Source organism: Protomyctophum parallelum (genome assembly GCF_964188405.1).
Source record: "Protomyctophum parallelum genome assembly, chromosome: 22".
Lineage (NCBI taxonomy): Eukaryota > Metazoa > Chordata > Actinopteri > Myctophiformes > Myctophidae > Protomyctophum > Protomyctophum parallelum.
Window position 1 is genome coordinate 2,363,576 of NC_139714.1, and position 23,628 is coordinate 2,387,203.

At 42.6% G+C, this 23,628-nt stretch overlaps 1 protein-coding gene across 1 annotated transcript in view; it reads left to right on the plus strand.

Moving 5' to 3' along the window:
- LOC310853418 (troponin I, slow skeletal muscle-like) overlaps positions 1–23,628 on the plus strand; it is a 32,213-nt gene that overhangs the window by 1,503 nt on the left and 7,082 nt on the right. The window contains exon 2 of the mRNA XM_083757750.1: positions 20,618–20,786. The gene's annotated coding sequence lies outside the window, so the exon portion shown is untranslated. The remainder of the gene's footprint in view (positions 1–20,617; positions 20,787–23,628) is intronic.

Consider the following 23,628-nt stretch of genomic DNA (forward strand, 5'->3'; position numbering starts at 1 on the left):
TCAGATTAACCTCTCTTTTGGCTGACAATTGATTTCCTTTTTCAGTGTGTTCCTCCTTGTGTGGTGTTGTAGAATTATTTGATTCCGATAGATGAAGGATAAACAAATCAGGAAATTGCAGGACTCCATGGTCAGGATTCAAACTTCATTCTTTTATTTCATAGTTTCTCAGTACAACAGAATGACAGCCTACCTGCCTCCCAGTCTCCCCCATCAATGTCCCACACACCCTTATATTGACAGGCAATGTTCACAACGGTAACAACAGATGGTCACTAAACAAATCCTTATATGGAAATGGGTCTTAAGTGCAGTCTAGCCAAATCTATTGTAAATGGACTATATCCTGTAGGCCTCTTACTATGACCAGTTTGACATTGCATCGTGGTGATTGTTGAACCAGGGTTTATGGTTATTAAACTTGCTTGTCCTTGCAGAAACCGATTTTAAGATGTTTCAATGTCAGTCTTAGGCTCTTAGCTCATCCAGATCAGTGGCTTTAGTCTGAAAACCCACCTCTTTAGACTCCATCGTACCCCGTAGCACTTGCCCTAGCACAGACGACCTTACAGGCGCATAGGCTCAACTTATCTAACTTAGATCGCATTTTATGTAGACATGGTGTGTGTGTGTGTGTGTGTGTGTGTGTAATATATGCATAGTTTTATTATATAGATATTCCACTGTTAGGGTCTTAGCTTATAGGCTTGTTGTCACGATGTTGATCAGCAAAAGTAGGACCCAAATGCAAAAGAAATGGGCAGAGCTGGATTGTGAATAAACGGTTTAGTGGAAACCAAGTCAGATCAAGTGAATGTCAAAGTCCACATGGTGCAAAATGTCACAACACTGGAGGCAGCAGCTAGTCTGAGGTGGAACTGAGAGGTAGCCTACACAATGAGCTCTAGGAGCATCCTCCATTATTATAATTTTTTTTAACTTGAGAGCTACTTTCAAAATAACAAGCTCAACAAGATCTACCCACCACAAACAAAACATTGCTGAAAATCGTTTAACTGATGTACCTGAGTCCTGAGGGGGCTTTGGAATAGTGGCAATGTTACATAAGACAAACAAACTTGGAAAGGGAAATGCAGGGGATTTATTTTTAATTGGTAGGGTTTTCTTGTAACTTTGTTAAGCTACTGACATTGTAATACAAAGCCTACTTGAAAACACAACTGCATTGTGGGTTTGAGCTGGCAGGCCCTTTTTTATGTCAATCAATCAAATCACCTTAATTGGCAGATAACCATTTTTGTGAAGTCATCATGTGGTCTACCTGCACAGCCTTTAATTGTGATCTATTGCTTTTGGGCACCCCTGCTGTAGCTATTGGCAGTGAAAAAGGTTGGCACAAAAAGCCCTCGAGGGCTTTGTGGTCCCGAGGTTCAGAGTGTAAACCTCAGGATACTTTTCAAGATTCAAATAAAAAAAATCACACCTGTGTGAACTGAGTGGTGCAATCCCCCCCCCCCCCCCACCTCATTATCCCTCTGTTTCTGGCGCCCCCTACTGGTACTAATAAGTCACATACTCGAGCTTGTGGATCTGCTACGTTTGTTAGACACTGTACTTTACTGTACGATAACAGTGGACTAGAATGTTATTGTCCCCGATGGGGGGGATCTAATGAACAGTCTGGGTATTTTGCTCCATGCTGATAATGTGGTCAGCCAAGTGTTATTGCTTCTCCCACACGCACACTGGAATGTAAACACTGACCAGAATGGTGGAGGAATTAACTCCTGCTGAGAATAAAACAATTTGCAGTTCGTGGATAATGTTGACAGATCTGAGCAGCAGGATTTAATTAGCCTCTGTAACATCAGCGCACCAAACCTCATGCACATAGAAGCAGATTCTGTGGCTTTGGGATTTCTGTGCGGCAACGGTCTGTCAACTGTTGCATTGTCCAACTGTTGCACAATGCAACTGTTGTGCATTGTGGAGATGGAACCCAGGTAGCTGTTGCACAGGTAGTTCCACTGAGCCAGCTTTCTGTTTGAGAAGCACCTGCTCATCTATCTTATTTCCCAAAGACAATTAAAGAGCAGACATTCAGGTTGACTCAATGGAATTCCGAAAGAATATAGAAGTATACAAAACCTGAACGGACAAAAACACTGGCTTTCAGGACTACAGTACATCGTTGTATGAAAACATTGTGTGAAAGTAATGCCTAATTTACACCAATGGGTGTAATGCACCCAAAAATGGCAGATCTACAAGCTCACAAGTTAACACATTTAGAGCTTATTTCGTCTATTTTCGGCACAACTTTTATAATTTTTTAGCCTGTATTTTTGTCTGGTTGTTTGGATATCTTTCACTCCTAAGGGTTGAGCACAGCCATGTCTAGCTGGAACTGTTTTTCTGGGCCATGAATCTTTTAAAACTCTTGTCAGCAAAAAGGAACACAGCTGCCTGCCAGGCTGCGTACTGTACTGTACAGTACTACTGCATCGCTCAGAATCCTCTGGGTTCTGTTTAGGAACATGGCCCCAGTTTGTCTGTCTTGGTGGATAGAGACAGAAGACAACTGGGACAATTTACATGCACGTGCCGTGGACTTGATAGTTGGATTTGGCATAATAATGAGGTGTGTGGGGACACGGTTGATGGATTAAGACTCCAGGTGCTCGGGTGGTGCAGTGGTAATGTGCCTGCCAACCCACTATGGTGCATCCGGCTTTGTTGAGTGTCATTATTATGAACACAATTGGCCGTGTTTGGGGGGAGGGAAGCCGGGCATGGAGGGTGACATTATTTTGTCACCGCGGTCACTCCTCGTGCAGCAAGGAGTGCTGGGTGGGATGAGTAGGACGAAGGCTCTACCCTCTCCCGGTGGGGGATCCTCACTGGGAGGTTAGTCAGTAGGATACGACAGCAGTGACAACACAGCAATGTGTATGGGGAGGACATAATTGCCATAACAACTAAATTGGGGAGAAAGGGGGGGGGGGGGGGGGGGGGGGCAAGAAGCCCTTATTGGCTGGGTTTCCCAAACGCATATGGTGTAAGACTTGTAGTGCCGCACAAGCTCAGATGCCCTCATAGGCCGCACACAGAAGCCTGTGAACATAGACATTTCATGCATAGAAGTGCCACACAATGGCCTGGTATGGCACACACACACACACACACACACACACACACACACACACACACATTTTATATATGATATTTAATGTACATTTTATAATCATCGTTAGGTCTCTGCTAAGCATAGACAACTTGTTGTGATTTGGCACTATAATAAAATGTCATTGAATTGATAGTGGAGCAAAATGAGGTGCATGGATTGATTTCGTGAGCATGAATGTTGAGGATGAAACTAGCTGTTTATTCAGTGTCCCAGCGCACCTCTTCTTGGTTTACTTATGCCAATAAAACCCCCTCTGTAGCTGCGTGGAGAGGGACCATCTGGAAAGGTTGCCGGTTCAGCCGTCGACCCGCCCAGCACACATGTCCCTGAGCAAGACACTTAACCCTTATCAGCCGTGTGCTCATTATGACCATGGAGCAGCCATCAACTGGTGAGGCTGAAACTGAATTTCCCATTAAGTTATATATATATATATGGGTCCTTCTTATAGATTTGTAATGTCCTTATTTACTGCTACTGTACATGCATGATCTTTTAGTCACTTTCAGCCAGGCGTTCCTATTTTCAGTTTTGTCAACTTAAACAAAAAATACATTATTGGATATTGTAACTGTTTTTTTACATTTGTCAGCCGTTTACTACGTTTTAAACAACAAAGCAGAAATGCAAATATAAACCAAGACACATGGAAATAAAAGTTTTTTTGACTAGTGAAGTGTATATATAACTGCAGCGACAACAATGAGAGGGGTTTTACAGAATACTTAGCAAAAAGAGAAATACAAAGGAAAGAAGCAATGGAATGGACATAATTTACGGGAGACCTGGGGAGAGTGTCACGCACGCATGCAAGCATGCACACACACACACACACACACACACACACACACACCAAGCCTGTTCATTCCGTCCCATATTATGGATCTGGTCAGATCTCCAGCTGGGGCCATTTAAAGGGCATCTATCTCTCTGTGATGCATAATATAGTGTGACATCATTAGATTATGGCCTCTCCCCAGGAAGTCAATTGGTAGGACAGTTTAGTTACATTGACACACACACACACACACACACACACACACACACACAAAATAAGAACTACCCAAAATAATTCCCCACGATCATAATTTTAGGGCCTATCCAATAAAATCCTTGATTTTGCGGCGTAGTTTCACTGATCTAAAAAAATACAAAATAAACGTAAGTGTACTTTCCAGAGACTAGTGAGCATCTTATCCCATGGGGAAATTCAATTTTATTGGGTAGGCCCTACAATTATGATCGCAGGGGCCTGGGCCGTGGCTCAGCGGTCCAGGCACCCTGGCCGGCTGCCCGAGACTGGCAGTGTGCCGTGGGCTCGACTCCCGATCCCGACGGCCTTTATTGCATGTCACTCCCTCATCTCTCTAACCTGACGCTGCCAGATCCAAGAAGCTTGCTACACACATTGGTTTCACAGCTTATTGGGATCTGGGATCTCGGGAGCCAATTCGATGACGGGGCTGTTCCTTTTTTTCAAGATACTTGGTATATGATTGGATGGGACCGTCTGTCTATCACCGTGTGGGCGTGCAAACACAACCAATCATATTGACGTCACGTGTCTATGTGACGTATGGTCCGGTTTCGCACATATCCCGCCCTTAGCTCACGCTGATTGGTTCGAACCGGGAGCGGTTCGGTGTTAGCTCAACCCCCTGAGCGATCTCAGATGGATGCTGTCTTGGGGAACATGGTTACTCAATACCGCCCCCATCTGGCAGAGTCAGGTTACCACCCCCCCCCCCCCATTTCCTGTCAGCCTACTGTCTGTTTCTCTATAAAAATATAAAAAAGGCAAAAGCAGCTAATAAATATTCTGCTGGTTGTGTTTGTGGGCTATGAGCTGACCACCCAAGTATCCCCGGTCAGAGAGATTGTGACACCAAAGAAGCTTATCAACAATGTGTTTATTCTCCGTTCACCATGGTTTCTACAAACAGAACAAATGGAATGCATTGGGAACTAGTATGCAAAAAATAAAGTGAACAACAATGAATGACGATTAGGCTGCAGGCAATTATGTAGCTTTCATCAACATAGTAGCAAATGAGCGGTATAACTTTAGGCACCAAAGCATACACAGTTGTATTAGGCAAAGTCAACAGAATACATTTGAAGTCAATACAGTAGGCCTACAGGGGAACAAGGCTTACTTTGGTCAAGTACTCATGGCTGGAGTAGTGGGTAGACTATGAGATCTGCAGGTGCTGCATGTTGCCTGTGTGAAGGCTGGAGACTGAGTGAGGAGTGTGGGGTGAGTTGCTGGTTATATAGGGCACACCTAAACTGTGATTGGTCATTGAGTTGAGTGGTGTGATGGCAGACTCGTGTGTCATTGTGGATGCAAGGGATGGGTAATGTCCACCAGAGGCTGCCAGTCAGACAGCATGAGATAATTCACAACACAGCAACAAAAACCATTAAAAAAAAAAGATTATGATCGCAGGGATTTTTTTTTAGTAGCTCTTATTCCGGTTGTGGTTTCCTGCCTGATGACTACAAATCACTGAGACTAGTTACCATCCGCTCCCGACTGAATCACACTGCGATTTAGTAACACAGACCAGGCTTTCCTCCGAGGTGGAAAGCCTAGTGACGCAAGGTTACATTCATGATTGGGGCCAAGACTATAAAGAGAGGCTTTTGCCGGCTCTCATTATCTCCCCAGCATCCCAGAAGAGAACACCTTGATGATGTAATTCCTTAGTTACGTTTTTGTATGATGGGCTTAATAATTGGTGTATTTTCTTTTTTTGTTTAGTTTAGTTTTTTCTGTTGTTTTGGTAGTTTATGGGAGTCTGGTGAGTGCGATGGGCAAATAGTGCGTGTGTGTTGTCTGTCTTTTGAGTTTGGCCATCCAAACTTCTTCTTTTGTTTGTGTAGGATTTTAGTTGGGTAATAGTGTCTCTCTCAGTATTTTGTTGTTTGCACTGAAAATACAGATGGATGATGTGTTATTTTTAATTGAAAATAAACGTCATTGTACTTATGACCAGTCTTTGCATTTATTTTGTTTTACTGAGGTTATATTTAGGAAGTAGGTTAGGTATATAGTTTAGGCATAAGGTTAGGTTCAGACATAGTTCTGAGCTTACGTTTAGGAATTAGTTTAGGGTTAGATATAGTTTTACTGAGGTTACGTTTAGGACTAAGGTTATAGGTTTAGGAATAAGGTTAGGTTGCCGGGTGCCCGATTTGACCCAGGGCGAACATGTTTTGGGGTGAGCGTTCTTGTATTCGAATTAAATTATGTTTCACTTCACTGGATTATATTTCATCTGTATTGCATTTGCGCAATAGATCAGGCCTGGTATTAATGTCCGGGCAGCCTGAGGGTTCATATTGTGTATAATTATGACACAATAGCAGGCGCGCACACACACACACACACACACACACACACACACTATAACATGGGGATATTTATGGAGGATGAGAGAGGTGATGTAATCCCGAAAATTAAATGAGTGTTCCTGTTTCCGAGTTTACTGTTTCCCCTCGTGGCCACTGGGATTTCTCAAATGTCATTTCCTTGTGAAAAGGGACACCAAAGTACTAAAGTATGAGGTAAACCAGCTTTGTCAAGAGCTGTAATCGTGTCTTATGCCATAGGCGTGAATTATCATCTGTCGGGTAGAACCTCACACTGTACAGCATGTCCAAAACTATTACTTTTCAGGATTCAAATTCAATTTGCATCATGCTTCGAGCTTGTAGATCTGCTAAATTCTGATGCTTTTGTGTGACACTAGTATGACCAAGTAGGGCATTCATTTATGTTTAAAAAAAAGAAACCCAAGAAGTTTGAATATGGCGATAGAAGATATGTGTGTGTGTGTGTGTGTGTGTCATGTAGTAGCCCACTCCAATGTGAAGTCTGTTATTTCTTGCGCGATGACAAAAGTTACATGATATACTGTATATATATTTGTTTCCTTTGGCATCTGTGTCATTTTAGATTTTAGTGTTGGCTATGCAAAAATAGATCTACAAGCTCACATCGCATCGCTTTGTGCTCCACGGCATACTGTTTATTGTTCTCTTCTTGGTTGTTGACCTAATACTAATAGTCCACCTCCACATGTCCTTCAGGCGAGTGTTGATTTCGTCGACTAATACTTTGACAAAAAAATGTTCATCGACTACCTTTTCTCACTGACAAAATAGATCGGCAACTAAATCAACTGTAGATTTAGTCGACTAAAATATTATGGTATTTTGTCGACTAAAACAATAGACTGACACAGGTGGCTGAAATGTGACTAAAACTAAAATCAAAACTTGCTGTCAAAATCAACACAGTCCTTCAGGCTTCTCCCAGGCACCCCCCTGGCTCTCTGCGTCCCTCTCTCACACTGCCGGTTGACTGAAAAAGCACAGGGGGGAGGGGAGTGGCGGCCGGGGTGTCCAGGCAAGGGGCTTTTGGGAGAGGCGAACACAAACAAGCTTCTCCACTGGCGCCCAATGTCAGCTCCCATTACATCTAGCAGCGTGGGGACCCCTGGGCCAATTAGGGCAGGGAGGCTGTACTCTTGCACAGCCAGTGATTGCCCGTTCCTGTGCTGCCCCTCCCCTGCTGCTGACATGAAGGAGGGATAATAAGAGAGGTCGGTGGGAGGTGAGCAGCACACCGGAACCTTTCACTTTTCTGGAGGAGACATTATTCTGGTTTTAAACCAGGGTGAAAATAGCATTTAAAGGAGAATTTTCCTTCGATAAACTCCACTCCAAATAGTTTAGCAACCATTGCTATGTAGGGCAAGCTTTCGTCACCTCTCAATTATATTTTGGATGGCTGTGTTGTTGAACACATACACAGCTTAACATCGGGAAAGTTACACGACTGAGCTACCCAGGTGATGGCAATAATACTAATGACCATAGTCTTACTGTGCAACATGAAAACTCCCATCGGACGGTCGTTAAAGTTGATTGTTGGATACTGTTTCTCCTGTCACCTCGTATTTCCAGTTTATTGAAATATATTTGCCCAGTGCATATAACCTACTGCAGGCCTTGGTTGACTAGATTTAGAAGACATTTTGAAGGTTTTGCTACTGAAACGATCCATTATTTATATGGAGAAATATCCCGTGCTGGGTCTTACGCTAAACTGCTAATTTTGCTAGGTCAACACTACGTTGAACAATACGTTTTATACACATCTGTCCTTCGTAATGACCAGACATCATGCTCCACAGTGTTTTGTCCCAAATGGGGCTGCCGCAAAAGGCGTAAAAGCGTAAAACCCAGCTCGCATGCTGCTCTGGATGGAGTATGTCATTTTTCACCTGTACCACTTGTTGTTATTGGATATAATAACCAAGGCTCAGAATGCAATTGCACTTTGTTGATTTCGTCGACTGAAACTATGATGAAAAATGTTCGTCGACTACCTTTTTTTCACTGACAAAAACCAAATGGAAATTAAATGAAAACTAAGCTACGAAACTAAGAATAAATATATTGACAATTTCGTCAACAAATAAAAACTAGACTAAAATGTTAGGAAGGGACTAGTGGACAAGAGATCCAGTATAAGTAATTTTACACTTTTTTTGCAGATCTACAAGCCCGCATTTCAGCTTGTAGATCGGCTATTTTTAGCAGGTGTAAAATCAGTCATTACGACAGCATCAAGGGCTGCATAAATACATTTTTAGTCTATTAAATCAACTGTAGATTTAGTCTACTAAAATCATATAAATCATAAAATAGCACTAAAACATTCCAGGTACCTATAATGTGACTAAAAACTATAAATCAAAATTTGCTGCCAAAAACAACACTGCTCAGATGTGATTATAAATAATGTTAGGGAAAGGAAGATTTCTGATCAATCTGCAAAGAAAAATGCTTAACAATAGCTTTCTTTACAAATGTGTCCATAAAAGGTGTCCACTATCACCTCTCAATTTGTTCCAAGTAACCCAACTCCCTTGGGAAACTTTGGGACAGCTAGCTGCTGAAAGTTAGGGTAGGCCTACCATAAACCCATTATTATACCAGTATATGCAAGTCAAATTAGGGGTTTGTCATGATTCCGATTCCACTGCAAGTATTTGTTTTGCACGAAAAACACGAAAAACGGCCATAGCAATCGTCACAAAATGATGAGTCATCACAATTGTAAGAGTGCCTATGGCCTTCTATAGAGAGGCAAATATTGTACGTTTTACTCCACTAAAATTACTACGTTAGTTACAAAATGCTTTACCAATACTCCAGTAACGAAATACCTCAAAATGTTACAATTTTGAGGTATTTCACAAGGACAAGTACAGTACTTGAGTAAATGTACTTGGTTACGTAACTCCACTGGCTCTGTGTGTCTCTCTTTGCTGGGCTTTTCTCCCTGATGCCATTCTCTGCATCCAATCCATTATGTGGAACAAATCTAAAGGGGGCGGGGAGCCTGATGAATACCCCTGGCACGCGTTCCAAGAAGTGAAGGGCAATTTGGAGATGGCCTGCAGCAGCTAGTGTCCATTTGGACGGATTGAACAGAGATGAGACTGTGTGTGTGTGTGTGTGTGTGTGTGTGTGTGGAAATATATCTATGAATTGATTTGAAAGGGACGTAACGCATTTAATTATAGGGATTGATGTTGACCTGAATGTGTATCTGGTACAGCTCCCACACCCTTAATGGCTCGGGATAGCAAGCGAAGCATGCAAGAAAAAGTGGGACTTTTTATTATGGCAGTGTACTGATAAAAGTACACAATGTATATCTCAGTTTCACTGCAGGAAGAGGCCATTCATTCACGATGTGAGAGAGAGAGAGAGCGAGAGAGAGAGAGAGAGCGAGAGAGAGAGAGAGAGAGAGAGAGAGAATAGATGGAGCTAGTAATCTATAGAGTAATGCACAGCCAACAATGTAACATGAGTATGGTATCCACTGTTAAAATCAATGCAGAGCACTTTCCAGAGAAAGGACGCAAGATTAATGTACGGTCATCAAAATGCAGCGCTGGTCATCTTCCAACGTGAATGCTAATGCCACCTGGTTGGAACAGAAAAAGAGATGCACTCACCTGCAGGGGGAGCACTGTCTGACATGAAACACTGATTAGATGCAACGCGACACACACGCAACGACAAGCATTAAGCAAGGGTCACAGTCCCACATACTGTATGTGTGTGAAGGGAGTAGCCAATGGACAATGGTCAGCTAGAATCAACAAAGAGCAGTTTGACTTTGATTATAAGGTCCAATTGTAGGACAGCGACACAAAGTGTGGTTTTGAAACGGATCACTAGTTAGAACGGGACTCTGTCATTTGGACGAGTCGTGTTACATTGCCAGACATTGTGCAATCATCACGAGGAATTTCATCTTTTAAGTGAGGCGATATTGAGAATCAAACTAGGCCTATAATACGCCCTATTGGGAGGTTGAACTTGGACCTAAATATAACACGTAATATGAACGCAGCGCCAGAGAGGTGGAAAGGAAACACGTTATAAGAGAATCAGAATCTGTATCTTTATCTTTATTGTGACATCACAGTTTTACAAGTAAAAAAGTGGGTGAAGTTCTTGTGCATAGTTCCCATCGTGTCATTTTTTCCAAGAAATACAGAAAGGGAAGAAGATAAGGCAGGAAAGAAAAAGGTTTGAGCGCTTTTATACCACTAAAAGTACAAGTAAAGGGCCTCAGATCATTTAGAAGCTTGTTTCACAAACAGTGCAGCTGTTGGGTTTCTCTTATCTTATTTACCACAAATACATTTACACATAGTGTAGGCTATACAGTGCTGCGTTGCTACTCGCCCATTGGGCCATGGCTCTTTAGCCGACTGGTAACATACGTGCCATAAGGAATATAGGTCCCAGGTGGCTACATTGGTGGCAGCGGTGTGAATAGGTACCTCTGATTCCTTGGCATTACAGACCTAAACCTTCATAGTCGACAGCACGTTACCTGCCTGGGGTGGAGGTCCCCCCAGTCATCATTGGATGGAAACCACCTCTGGGTAAAAAATAAGTCAATCAACTTTTTCGAGACTAGAGAGAGAGAGAGAGAGAGAGAGAGAGCAGCTGACATAATTCGTTTTTCTCTCCTATTTCTGTAATAATCTAAGAAATTGTGTGTGTGTGTGTGTGTGTGTGTGTGTGTGTGTGTGTGTGTGTGTGTGTGTGTGTGCATTTCCCGCATGATGCATAGTGCGAGCGTGTGTGCGTGCTCAAATATGGGTCTATGCAGTTCACAAGGAGCATATGGTCTGTGCAGTAATTGGCTGAGTCACCAGTCAGCCCTGTGCATGGGTCACTTCTTGACCATGCAGCACTGTTTAATGAAGAACATGTAATGGTTGAGGCGTGTAATGGTGAGGCAGAGAGTGATACATTCACCGACACGCGTCGGGCAGAGATGTAGCCTACGGCTGAATTACCGCAAACTGCCCGGCGACATGGAAACGCAACAGAGCGTGACAGACTGAATCTGAATACCCGACCAGGCGACCACCCCCCCCCCACACACACACACACACACACATACACTCATACTTTTGAAATGTACTGCAAGCTACGTTATATAGAAGCTTTCACTTTATATAATCCAATGTTACGCATGGATTCAATCCCTTGCAAACTTGAAGACTCGTGAGCTAAGGGTTGCATCACTGCTTTTTGCAGATGATGTGGTCCTGATGGCACCATCGGTCCAAGACCTTCAGCTCTCACTGAACCGGTTCGCAGCGGCTGGGATGAGGTTCAGCGTCTCCAAATCTGAGGCCATGGTTCTCAGCAAGAGGTGGATTGTGCAGTCCGGGTAGGGAATGAGCCATTAACCCAGTCTTGGGGTTTTGTTCACCAGTGAAGGGAGGACGGAGAAGGAGATCAGCTGGAGAATCGGGGCGGCAGGGGCGGTATTGCAGTCACTGTACCGCACTGTTGTGACGAAAAGGGAGTTGAACCAGAAGGCAAAGCTCTCTGTCTACCGAGCAATCTTCATTCCTACTCTCACCTATCGAAAGAATAAGGTCACGAATACAAGCGGCCGAAATGAGTTTTCTCCTGGCTGGCATCTCCCTTAGAGATAGAGTGAGAAGTTCAGTCACGCGGGCCGCGGGGGAGACTAAAGGCCTATTCATAGTCTGGATTTTCGGTGGTAAGGTGACCACCGCTCCGGTGGTGAGCTGACCACCGGAGCTGAAATAACGTTGAGCGGTGGTGAGTAAAAACAGAGAGATGGGCTGGAGCGGTGGCGGTGGTTTGCTCTTCACCGTGGCTCGTGACGTCATGTTGTAGTTCGGTGGTCACTTGACCACCGTAAATACAGACTATGTATGAGCCTTAAGAGTAGAGCCGCTGCTTCTTCGCCTGGAAAGGAGCCAGCTTAGGTGGTTCGGGCATCTGGTTAGGATACCTCTCGAGCGTCTCCCTAGGGATGTCCTTGAGGCACGTTCCACTGGGAGGAGACCTCTGGGCAGACCAAGGCGCAGATGGAGGGAGTACATCGACTCATTGGCCTTCCTCCAAAAGAATCCAAAATAATTATACTTCAGAGAAGATTTGTAATTTCCCCATTTCACAATTATAATTTAGTCAGACACTTATGTCAAGATAAAGCAATTATTGCAACAATACTACATCCAATTTGGCTGCATGCAGGGCTCTGCTCACGCAATGCTACAGGTTATCGGCACTGGCACGGCAGAATCTGAGATCACTAAACTCCCCCTGAAGCAGAGCCTAAGATGAAGAGTTAGTACACGAACAAGCACTCGATCAAGTTCTCTATCAAGTTTCAGTTGCTGTTGCCATGGTGACTGTATAGTATTATCAGGATTGGCAAACTGCAGGCTGAGGGACCTAACCACCAACACTCCACATCCACTCCATCACCTCACAAAGAGCAGGGAGTGGTGCTGATGGGGCTGCTAGAAGTATAGCCTGCTGAAACCATCCTGGCTCCTGGGCCGTGTGAATTCACATTATGTGTCTGCGGTGCTCAGGGCCCCGATGCGGATTGGCTAGTAAACGAAAAAAGATTTTAATGATTTGGGAGAAAGAAAAATGAAAGGGAAAAACCCAGGAAAGCGGGTCCTTGGCCCAAAATGGGCCAAGGCCAAGGAAGGTGTGTCTGGGCGTGAGCACACCTTTGCCGCACAAAACGCGTCCTCCAGGCGTATCTTCCGGGTTTTTAAACAGGCGGATGGAAAATCAAGATAGCGTGCACAGGGCCGGATTAACACCTCTGAGGGCCCCTGGGCACCGAAGCACGAAGGTTCCCCCTGGTGCCCAGGGCCCCTGGGCACGTGCCCATATGGTAGATCCGGGCCCTGTGACAACCACACATATCGTGTGTGTGTGTGTGTGTGTGTGTGTGTGTGTGTGTGTGTGTGTGTGTGTGTGTGTGTGTGTGTGTGTGTGTGTGTGTGTGTGTGTGTGTGTGTGTGTGTGTGACCTGGCTCTAGCAGGTCGTGTCTAATGGGAACTATAAATATCCTGGAACCAACCGGCTCATGAGACCAGGGACACACACACATACGCAGTTACACACACACACACACACACACACACACACACACACACACACACACACACACACACACACACACCAGGCCTACAGTACATGACACACATAAACACACACCTATGCTTGGATGTGCAAACTATATGCATTATGCACACAAGCCAAACGCTCACGTCAGTGACATGGTCACCCGGACAAAATAATGTGTATCTCCATAAGGTATTTAATCATTTTATGTTTTCCTTTTCTTTGTAAATTATAGCTTCACTATATCAGTGTTGCGCAAAAGCAACAACAATATACGGTTGGTGTACAAGTTAAGCAAGGCGTCACCATACGGCTCTTTGTGATCGTGTAGATCGCCTATTTTTTTATATTTTAAATGTTTTAATGACAGACCAAAATAGGGATTCTACTTTGAAAGTGGTTATGTCTGTCTGTGGTAATATTTAACCAACGAAAAGTAAATAACGACATTTTATCCATTGGAAACATGTCGACTTTAACACTTCCTGTAAATGTTTTGGACATACAAGGCTGCCTCCTGACAGCGACAATTACTCCTGAATCCGACCCCCATGTTGTCTCGTATGTCTCTCCTCTCTGCCCTTGGCTTCCTGTCTCCTATCTAAAGAATAACACGCACACACACACACACACACACACACACACACACACACACACACACACACACACACAGGTTGCAGCACATTTGCATTGCAAAGCACAGGATTTGCATGAGGACATTATCCACCTTGCAACAGAACACCATCCTATCATGATAACATTGTAACAAGTCTTTCTTTTTTTTTCTCCTCGTTGCATTTGGCAAGTTCACAGGACACATTTTGGTAAAAGCAACTTGCATTGCCTGAAAACAGAAATTGACCTTTTGCATGTTGCAGTTTTCGTAGTCCGCACACCAGGGCGTTGTCCGCACAACAACGCCTCCACACAACAACATATACCCGTATATTTATGAGAAGGCAATTAGGCAGCATTTGCTTAATATGATTGGTTGTTGATTCAGCAAAACAGAAAAATGGGGTTGGAGAAGTCCTCTTGGATGGGGTGGGATTTCGTGCCACCATGGACACATTCAGTTGTGTGCCCCACACTGCCCCAACCTCATTGGATGCTTCGGCCATTTATCACAAGACATCCTCTGCTGCTGTACTGAGGTTGGCCCACAACAGGCTGATCAGACCTGGGCGTGTGTCACTTGGGCGATCAGACCTGTCCGTGGTCATTTGGCAACCCAGAAATTGAGGTTTATGAGGGTATAGTGATACACTTTATGATGACGCACTGATTGATTGACTGTATTGTAGACACCTAATTTCTTTACCTTTGTTTGCCCTGCAGTATTTTATTATTAATATTTGTATTATTATAATTGTTGTTTCTTGATGCACCTTGCCTTGTTTCTACTGTAGGCTACAGTACTTTTTATTGTTCTTATGTGTATGTTGTAACTTGTAACCTTAACTGCTGTGCCGCCTCTGGGCGACTGATTTCACTGACTGTGTGTGTGTGTGTGTGTGTGTGTGTGTGTGTGTGTGTGCTTGAGCGTGTATGTATGTTTGTCTGTGTGTGTGTGTGTGTGTGTGTGTGTGTGCTTGAGGCAGCGTGTATGTATGTTTGTGTGTGTGGCTGGACTGGGACATGACTTACAGCTGGTCATGCTGAGCTCTCTCTCTCTCTCTTCCCTCTCTCTGCAGAGCCACTGCACTGCAGAGGAAACTTGAACTGTGCCCAGCTCCCATGATTATAGCTCTCTCTCACTCTCACTCTCACACACACACACACACACACACACACACACACGCACATATAATCTTAAATTACACAATACCTGCAAGTGTCCTTGTAGAATAGATACTATTACTTGTGTATATTGTTATTACTCTTGCCGTATCAATATGTAGCTACAGTCAATTCCACCATACGGTTCTTCTTATAACAAGTCCCCATATTGTTCTTTGTAAATGGTTCTGTTCTCAGAGGGATTTTGTTGGGACTTTCAGAATCTGTACCACACACTGGGGCGGTTCTTGTATTCTGGTATATCTATTTTACTGATGTTTAAGGATAGGAATAAGGTTAGGTTAAGTGATAGTTTACTGAGGTTAAGTTTAGGAATAAGGTTAGGGTTAGGCATAGTTTGCCTTTTAGGAATACCCGGTAGAGACCGCTCCGAGATCGCCGGATTTGCGCCCGGGCGATTGTGTTTTGGGGCAAGTATTGAGAAAATGAATGAACCCTTACAGGATGATTAGATTAGATTAAGTAGCCTGCTCATTTCACAGCTACTTAAATTAAGAAATTAATAAATTGACCCAAAAGTAACAAAACGAATGATTTCCTTGCTTACCGTAAGTAAAGTATAGGCCGCTATTCCATTACTTTATGGCAGGCCACGGTGTGTCGAGTGCAATGTGTCTCCTATAAAAACAACAGGAATGTTGATGAAATAGAGTTGATGTTCTGTTACTGCATTGTCTATTTCTCACTTCAAATGTTTTCACAAACATTCTTGAGAGCAATGTTTAGTAACTTGTAATTGTAAATGACATTGTGTGCGAGCAGGGTCTTTGATTAGACAGCGGTCTGCTATTGAGTTCAGGGGTCACTATTCAGAAATAAATAACACACTGCTGAATTCAGTGATTGACCAATCAGAATCAAGCATCCAACCAAGCCGTGTAATAATAGAGCATTGCAGTACCACCCCCTTTCAGAACGATGAAGGCACCAGCAAATAATTCCCCATTCCTGTTTCCCATAGACGTTTCAAAAAGTATTTATTTAAGGGCCTTCAAAGGGGGGACACTGTCTGGGGGGACACTGTCAGGGGGGGGGGGGGGGGGGGGGCACTGTCTAATAATACATTTATTACATACATTCAGTGTTGTTTTAATTGACTATTCAGTTGTTGAATAGAACATTGTAATCTTGGGGGGAGTTATTGTCGCAGTCCATTTATTGTCAAACTTGTATTGAGAATCTGTTGAGTTTTAGGTTGATGTGAATATTTAAATGGTCGTGAATGGAGTGAATTAACATCCCTAAATCAAAACCCAGACCAGTACGGCCTGGCCACTATAGCCTATATACAGTTCTGGAATCCATCACTAGAGAGTGCGTGCGTGCATGTGTGCACGAGCGTGCGTGCATGTGTGCGTGCGCGTGTGTGTGTGTGTGTGTGTGTGTGTGTGTTTGTAGTTTTGTACACTGAATGGAGGTGAACTCAAGGCCAGGTGCTGTCTGTCTGTCTCCACTCAGAAACAGGAAATATTGTCTGCTGTCTACAGTGTCTAGACCAGCAGATAAATCAGATAGATTAGCTCGGAATTTGCCACAAAGTCATCGCTCTGCTACCCTCTGGTGGTGGTATGCCTACATTTCAATTAAGAGTGTGGATCCCATGGTCTGTAGGGATCATGGTCGGGTTGTGAGTCGTGATTGGATAGTTGATTTGTAGAGCCACCTCACTGTAGGCTGAGTTTGGAAGAGGTCTGTCTGTCTGTCTGTCTGTCTGTCTGTCTGTCTGTCTGTCTGTCTGTCTGTCTGTCAACAATCACTGTACATTCATTCAAATCCGCTAGGACATTTCCATTCTGCTACAAACGTAAACTTTAAGGAACATTGCGACATTGTGAGCATGTTTTTGATATTTGTTGTGGGCTACAACAAAACCTATATGACTCAAGTGTTTAATTAAATTGTATTCCGTTTAAAAGGCAACTGGGGACAACATGGGGACATGGCCAATCCCCTCTCCAATGAGCTATTTTAAAGAATTAGTGTTACAGTTGGACATGATGCAAATGGTTGTGGTTAGGAATGTGTTGAGTGACTGCGGTATGTAGAAGGTCATGAGCACATGGTATGTGCATGTCATTCTCTTGGGTCCAGCTTAGAAGGGGTCAAGGTCAAAACATAGACAGACAGTAACAGTGTCCCCCACAGGAGGACTGAAGACAAACGCCAGCTGCTCTGTGTGCATATGAGAACCATCAACAATACACACAGAGAGGTGCCTGCATGTGTGAAAATCTATATCTAAGCCAACATTTGTAGGAGGGGAGTGTTGTGGTTTGTTTATGGGGTGTAAAGTTAGTAGAAAAGTGCATTGATTGATTGATTAAATAAATATGTGGTACAGTCAGACAGTAGGCCTATATGGCTAAAATGATAACAAAAAAATCACCCCTGTGTGAAGTGATGGCTCTTATCATCGTACATCATCATGACATAAAAAATGCCTATTTGCTCAGACACTATGATGTAAAATTCTCCATTCATTGTCAATGGGAATTTGATGTTTGTTTAAGATGAAGTTATGGACGGTAACCAAAAGCTGGATGTAGGAGGGGCTAGAAAAAAGTCCTGCATTGGGACTTGTTTCCATTGTGGTCCTATATGTATTCGTTCAATTCATCAAAATAATACATGTCATCGACAAATGCAAATCACTGACATATGTACAAAGGAGAAAAAGGAAAGACGACGGCAGTGAGTGACACTTCATTTGCGGAAAGATATGAGGTGGTGATATAACATACAGTATATGGCTATATGTTGCGAGAGACAATACGTTTACTACAGTATCTTGTCTGAACAAGTTGGTGTATTCTTATATTTCTAGATATAATGCCTTATAAATGCCTTATGCCTCAACTCCTACAAGTCCAAGAGCTAGTCAAATGTGATTATTTGGCCATTTTTGTACCTCAACCCCTATAGAGGCATACGCTTTCCTTATAGACTTCTTGTTGCATATAGTTGCTCGACCACAAATGTTTAGACAGCTAGATGCTGCTAGGTGTCATGTTAACCTGTGTCCCAGTTACTCTGTTGCAGTTGTGTTACATTGCACTCCATATTTGCATGACATACACAGGCAACCCTGAGGGACCCCAGATCAACTCAGTATATAGTTTGTAGAGGGTTTAAGTGGTTAAGTGACACCAAACTGAATGTGTCCATATTTGTATATAATTTTTTTATTTTCTTTTTTGGTTCAATGTAGGTAATGGGTATATGTGTATAACTGTGTCCTTTGTTCCACAACGTGTCTGAGCTGAGCTGTCTGTTTTTGTTTGTTTGTTTGTGTCTTTGTCATTGTCATACAATGTAAAAATCAATACAAATATTATTGGGAAAAAAAAGTGGTTAAGTGACCATTTCCCTGTCATTTGTTGACCAGTGGTTCTCATGTTTTCACGTCAAGAACCCCAAAATGTATGTCTATTTGGCCGCGGACACCCATCTGAAAATATGTTGTGCCAAGGATTTTGTGTGGCATGCCGTGTGGTATAGGCTAAGTACTGGGAGCTGATGGTAGGTGTTGCACTTCAGCCCAGCATTCCATCTCCCAGAGGTCTAACACATTGTAACGGGGACAGACTCCCGCGTTCTCGGCTGTATACACCTCCCTGACCTATACTTACTTACTGTATGTCTGAAAGTGTGAACACCTCCAATGGCTTGGATTGTAGGGTCACCACCTTAAAACCAAGCCCTATGGCCCCAGATGATTGACCCAGGCCAGGTGTGAACCAACTTCGACTTGTGCACGATGACTGACGTTGCCCTCTCTCTCTCTCTCCTTAATTCCATCCCAGGGCGTGTACAATTGCTCCGGTTGACAAGCACCAGTGTTGCCAGATTTAGTGAGAGCAACACTATGAAAACAATTAAGCCCAAAATAAGCCAGGCCACGAGCACTTTAAACATTTTTTATTTTATTTTGAATTAATGTATTTTATTTCATTTTAAACATTTTAACACAAATATTTTTTTATGGGGTCACATAGGCCTACATATACATTGTGGGGTCCTGGACATAAACATGTTTGAGAACCATTGGTTTATAAACAGCATTTGGAAACAAGCCACAGAAATGACCAAAAACCTGCAACCTTTACACCAACCAATCAACAAGTCACTTTACAGGAAAACAAGCCCCAAATCGCTTATAAGTTATAATGAGTAGACATGGCAACACTGACCATCCTGTCAAGGTGCCTATGGCATTAAAGGATTGAGCTGTCGGCCAATGTAAATGACAGCAGAAAGTGCATAACGAGCAGGTCTCAGATACCATCAGCTTGCGTTCGGAGGCTGGGTTGCAGCAGAAATAGACACCCACCTGCTAAGGATCATGCAGTGAAGAAAGCACAACAACAGGACATTTAATGTGTCTCCAATGTCTTTCACAAGCAATTGTCCCTTAACAGGGGTCCTCAGAGTTACTACAGGGGGCGGCGGGGCAGGGGAATCTTTGTGTGATAGGATATTTTCTTTACATTACATTAACCTCTTGAAGCATCCCTATTCTGAGAAGAACTTTACTGCGTTGTCACTGCTGTTGTATCCTGACTCACCTACCAGTGAGGAGCGCCCACCGCGAGGATGTAGAGCCTTCCTCCTGCTCCTACCGCCCAGCAGTCCTTGGAATCTTGGAAGTGTGAGAACTCGTGATTTAGAAGGCATTTGTAGAATCGGCCTTGTGTCGTTTTGGGAATGAATCCTTAGTGGTGTTTTCCTGCAGAAGTGCCTATACTGTACTTTGTGGAATTGGTTCTTCCATCTCATCCTCCTCACCACCTGTCTGCTTTCCTCCACTCCGTTTGAAATATGCCTGTCAGAAACAGAAAGGAAAATCTAAAACTCTGTACAGGCAATGTTCCACAGTCGAATATGTGGATGCTTAGTCGATGTAGGCCTACAGTGTGACATAAACGTTTTGGACACACAAACTTGCTCATTACACATAGTGACATGAAGATATGGTTGAACCATAATTACCTTTTATTTATAGTACCACACTCACCGCACCAACCATTCTAAAGTTGCAACTATTCCTAATTTTCGGATGGGACTGACTGAGATTTTGTACTTGAGGACAAAATCAAGTACAAAAGTGACTTGGGAAAATGTTTGACTTTCCACCACTGTTTCTTTCTACACAGTGTGTTATCACAAAGACAGCAGAGGAGGTGGTATTTGGTGCTTGGCCTCCTGCCAGCACATTCTTGGGGCCCTGACACTATCTGCTGTCCAGTACCACTCCTTATATAAACCCCTCTCCGTGTCCGGCCTGCCTCGTTTGACTCGCTCTGCACACACCCCAGGAACCAGGTAACACAATGAGACCTTTAGCTTTGTCAGTTTCACTAATCAATCCATTATTTATCTTCTTTTGTTGTACTTTTTGTTGTATTTGAATGATTTTAAGTTGGATTAGCCAGTGTGTTCAAACACACATAGGCTTAAAGGCATATTTCACTAACATGTTATGGGGTAATTTTAACGTCTACTCTGGCTTCTGTGAGCACCACCGACATTTTTTAAGTTGCTTGATTCAGTATTTAGATATTTGTTATTCATTTTATCAGACATGCCCTATTCCTATACAACTTCAAACCATTTAAACCATGATAGATTCATCTAAAACACCCATCCTTGGTTCTGGTGACTGATATTATCCTTCTAATATGTGAGGGGCCCGTGCTTTTTCAATTTGATTTTTTTCATGTATTTTTTATATTTTGTTTGAAAATGTATATTAATATTTAAACACTGTTGCAACAGTGTTGTATGTCAAAGTATGTGGAGACTTAGCTTATTTCTAGGGACAGATCTACTACAAATCCTGACAAATGTCTCTGTCAATTAAGGTTTGAAATTAGTGTGATGATTAATTCATTACTGTAATTAATCAGAGCCAATGGCTGTGCTACTTCACTATACATTTGCATATCAATTTAATAGTTTGATTAAAGACTGTGTGTGTGTGTGTGTGTGTGTGTGTGTGTGTGTGTGTGTGTGTGTGTGTGTAAATTATTCTAAAATGTTTCAGTATAATAATGAAAGGTCATATTTATTTCTTTATTGCAGTGGTTTTCAAACCTTTTCCTATCGAGGTCCATTATTAATTCTGCATTTGAGCGACAGATTTGATGAGATTTAGCCTCTCAGACCCAAGACATTTTGTTGTCGTAGCCTAGGATAGGATTTTGTCCACAATTTCATGCTGTATTGAATAGAATTATTGGAGGAACAAAAAAGTAGCCGCACACACTGATAGCCATATATATAAGTGCAAATATTTGAATTAGGACGCAGAGTACAGGAAACCAACGCTTCGGCCATTAAGCCTTCGTCAGGTAATTCTTCTACATTCTCTAATGCCGATGTTTAACTCTTGGGAGCATAAAAGTAAACTAAATGGACCCATAAGGGTCCCATAAGGGTCCATTTGGTTTCATTAACACTCTCAAGAGTTAAATATTTTTAAGGGTCCATTTGGTTTAATTTTACACTCAAGTCAAGAGTTTAAGATCTATAGAGCGTCACAGTCCCGCCCCCTTTCATGACGACGACTGGCCCAGGAAATAATTCTCCATGCATTTTTCCCATAGATATTTTTAAAAGTATTTATTTAAAGATCTGTAAGCCTCGAACAAAGCCAATTCGGATCGTGACAAATCATGACAACACAATATTTTGGCCGAACAATTAATTAGAAAGAAGAAAGAAACACACTTTTTTTGTTGTTTTTCTTCTTTGTAATTATTAATTGTGTTTTCACGATCCGAGTTGGCTTTGTTTGCGGCTTTAAAGGTCTTTAATAAATACTTTTGAAATGAGAAAAATGAATGGGGAATTATTTCCTGGGCTAGTCGTCGTGGGCGGGACTGCGACGCTCTATAAGGGTCCATTTGGTTACCAACTCTCCCATCATTTAGCTGGGGACCACCTGGAACCACCTCAAGGACCACTGGTGGTCTCCGGACCACTGGTTGAGAACCACTGCTTTATTGTGATGTCAAGCAAGCAAGTATACAACAACTGGTGTTATATTTAGACATTGTTCATTCTTCGGGGCTGACACACGTTGTCAGGATGTTGGCGGTCTGCTAGCAGTTGAGGGTGTTCATTAGTCACGTTGTCAGGATGGTGGCGGTCTGCTAGCAGTTGAGGGTGTTCATTAATCATTAGTCACGTTTTCAGGATGGTGGCGGTCTGCTAGCAGTTGAGGGTTTTCATTAGTCATTCTGAGCTAACGGCAGTGGCAGAAGAAGCGCTCAACCCCAGTTGAGTCAAAGTATAGACACTGTTGGCAATGGTGGAAAGTAACTGAATACATTTACTCTTTTACTGTAGCCTACTTAATTAAAATGTTGAGGTATTTGTACTTTGCTTGAGTAAATCCAATTTCAAATAATTACAATTACAATCGGCCCTATATTCGGCCATTTGAAAATTGCAGACCTACAAACTCACAATGTGTTGCGATGTGAGCTTGTAAATCAAAAGATTTTGTATGCATTTTGCATAACCTGCATGAGAAATGGGACATTCTGCACACTGAGTACTTTTACTTTTGATACTTTAAGTATATTTTGATTACCATACCAATACTTATTTCCGGACTTTTACTTGTAACAGAGCATTTGCATTACTGCATATTGCAGTATTGATACTTTTAGTGAAGTAAAAGTGAATACTCTTTCCACCACTGCATGCATGGTCAAATATAAAAGAGCAATCCGAGCACTTGACAAATGACGGAGGAGACAGCCGACAAAAAGTTTAAAAAGCCGACATGCTTCGACAAGCAACTGGTCTAAATGATGGCAACAATACCAGTGTTGATTTAATCGACTAATACTATGACAAAAAAATGTTCGTCGACTACCTTTTTTCACTGGCGAAAACTAAATGGAAACTAAATGAAAACTAAGCTATGATGACTAAAACTAAGACTAAATATATTGACAATTTCATCAACAAATAAAAACTAGACTAAAATGTTAGGAAGGGACTAGTGGACTGTGGACAAGACATTTTACACGTGGTTGCATGCTGAAAATAGCAGATACAAGCAAGTGTGGCTGTAAAATCAGTCATTATGACGCATGGAATCATGGCCTGCCAAACCAATTTCTACAGTTGATTTAGTCGACTAAAACTATAA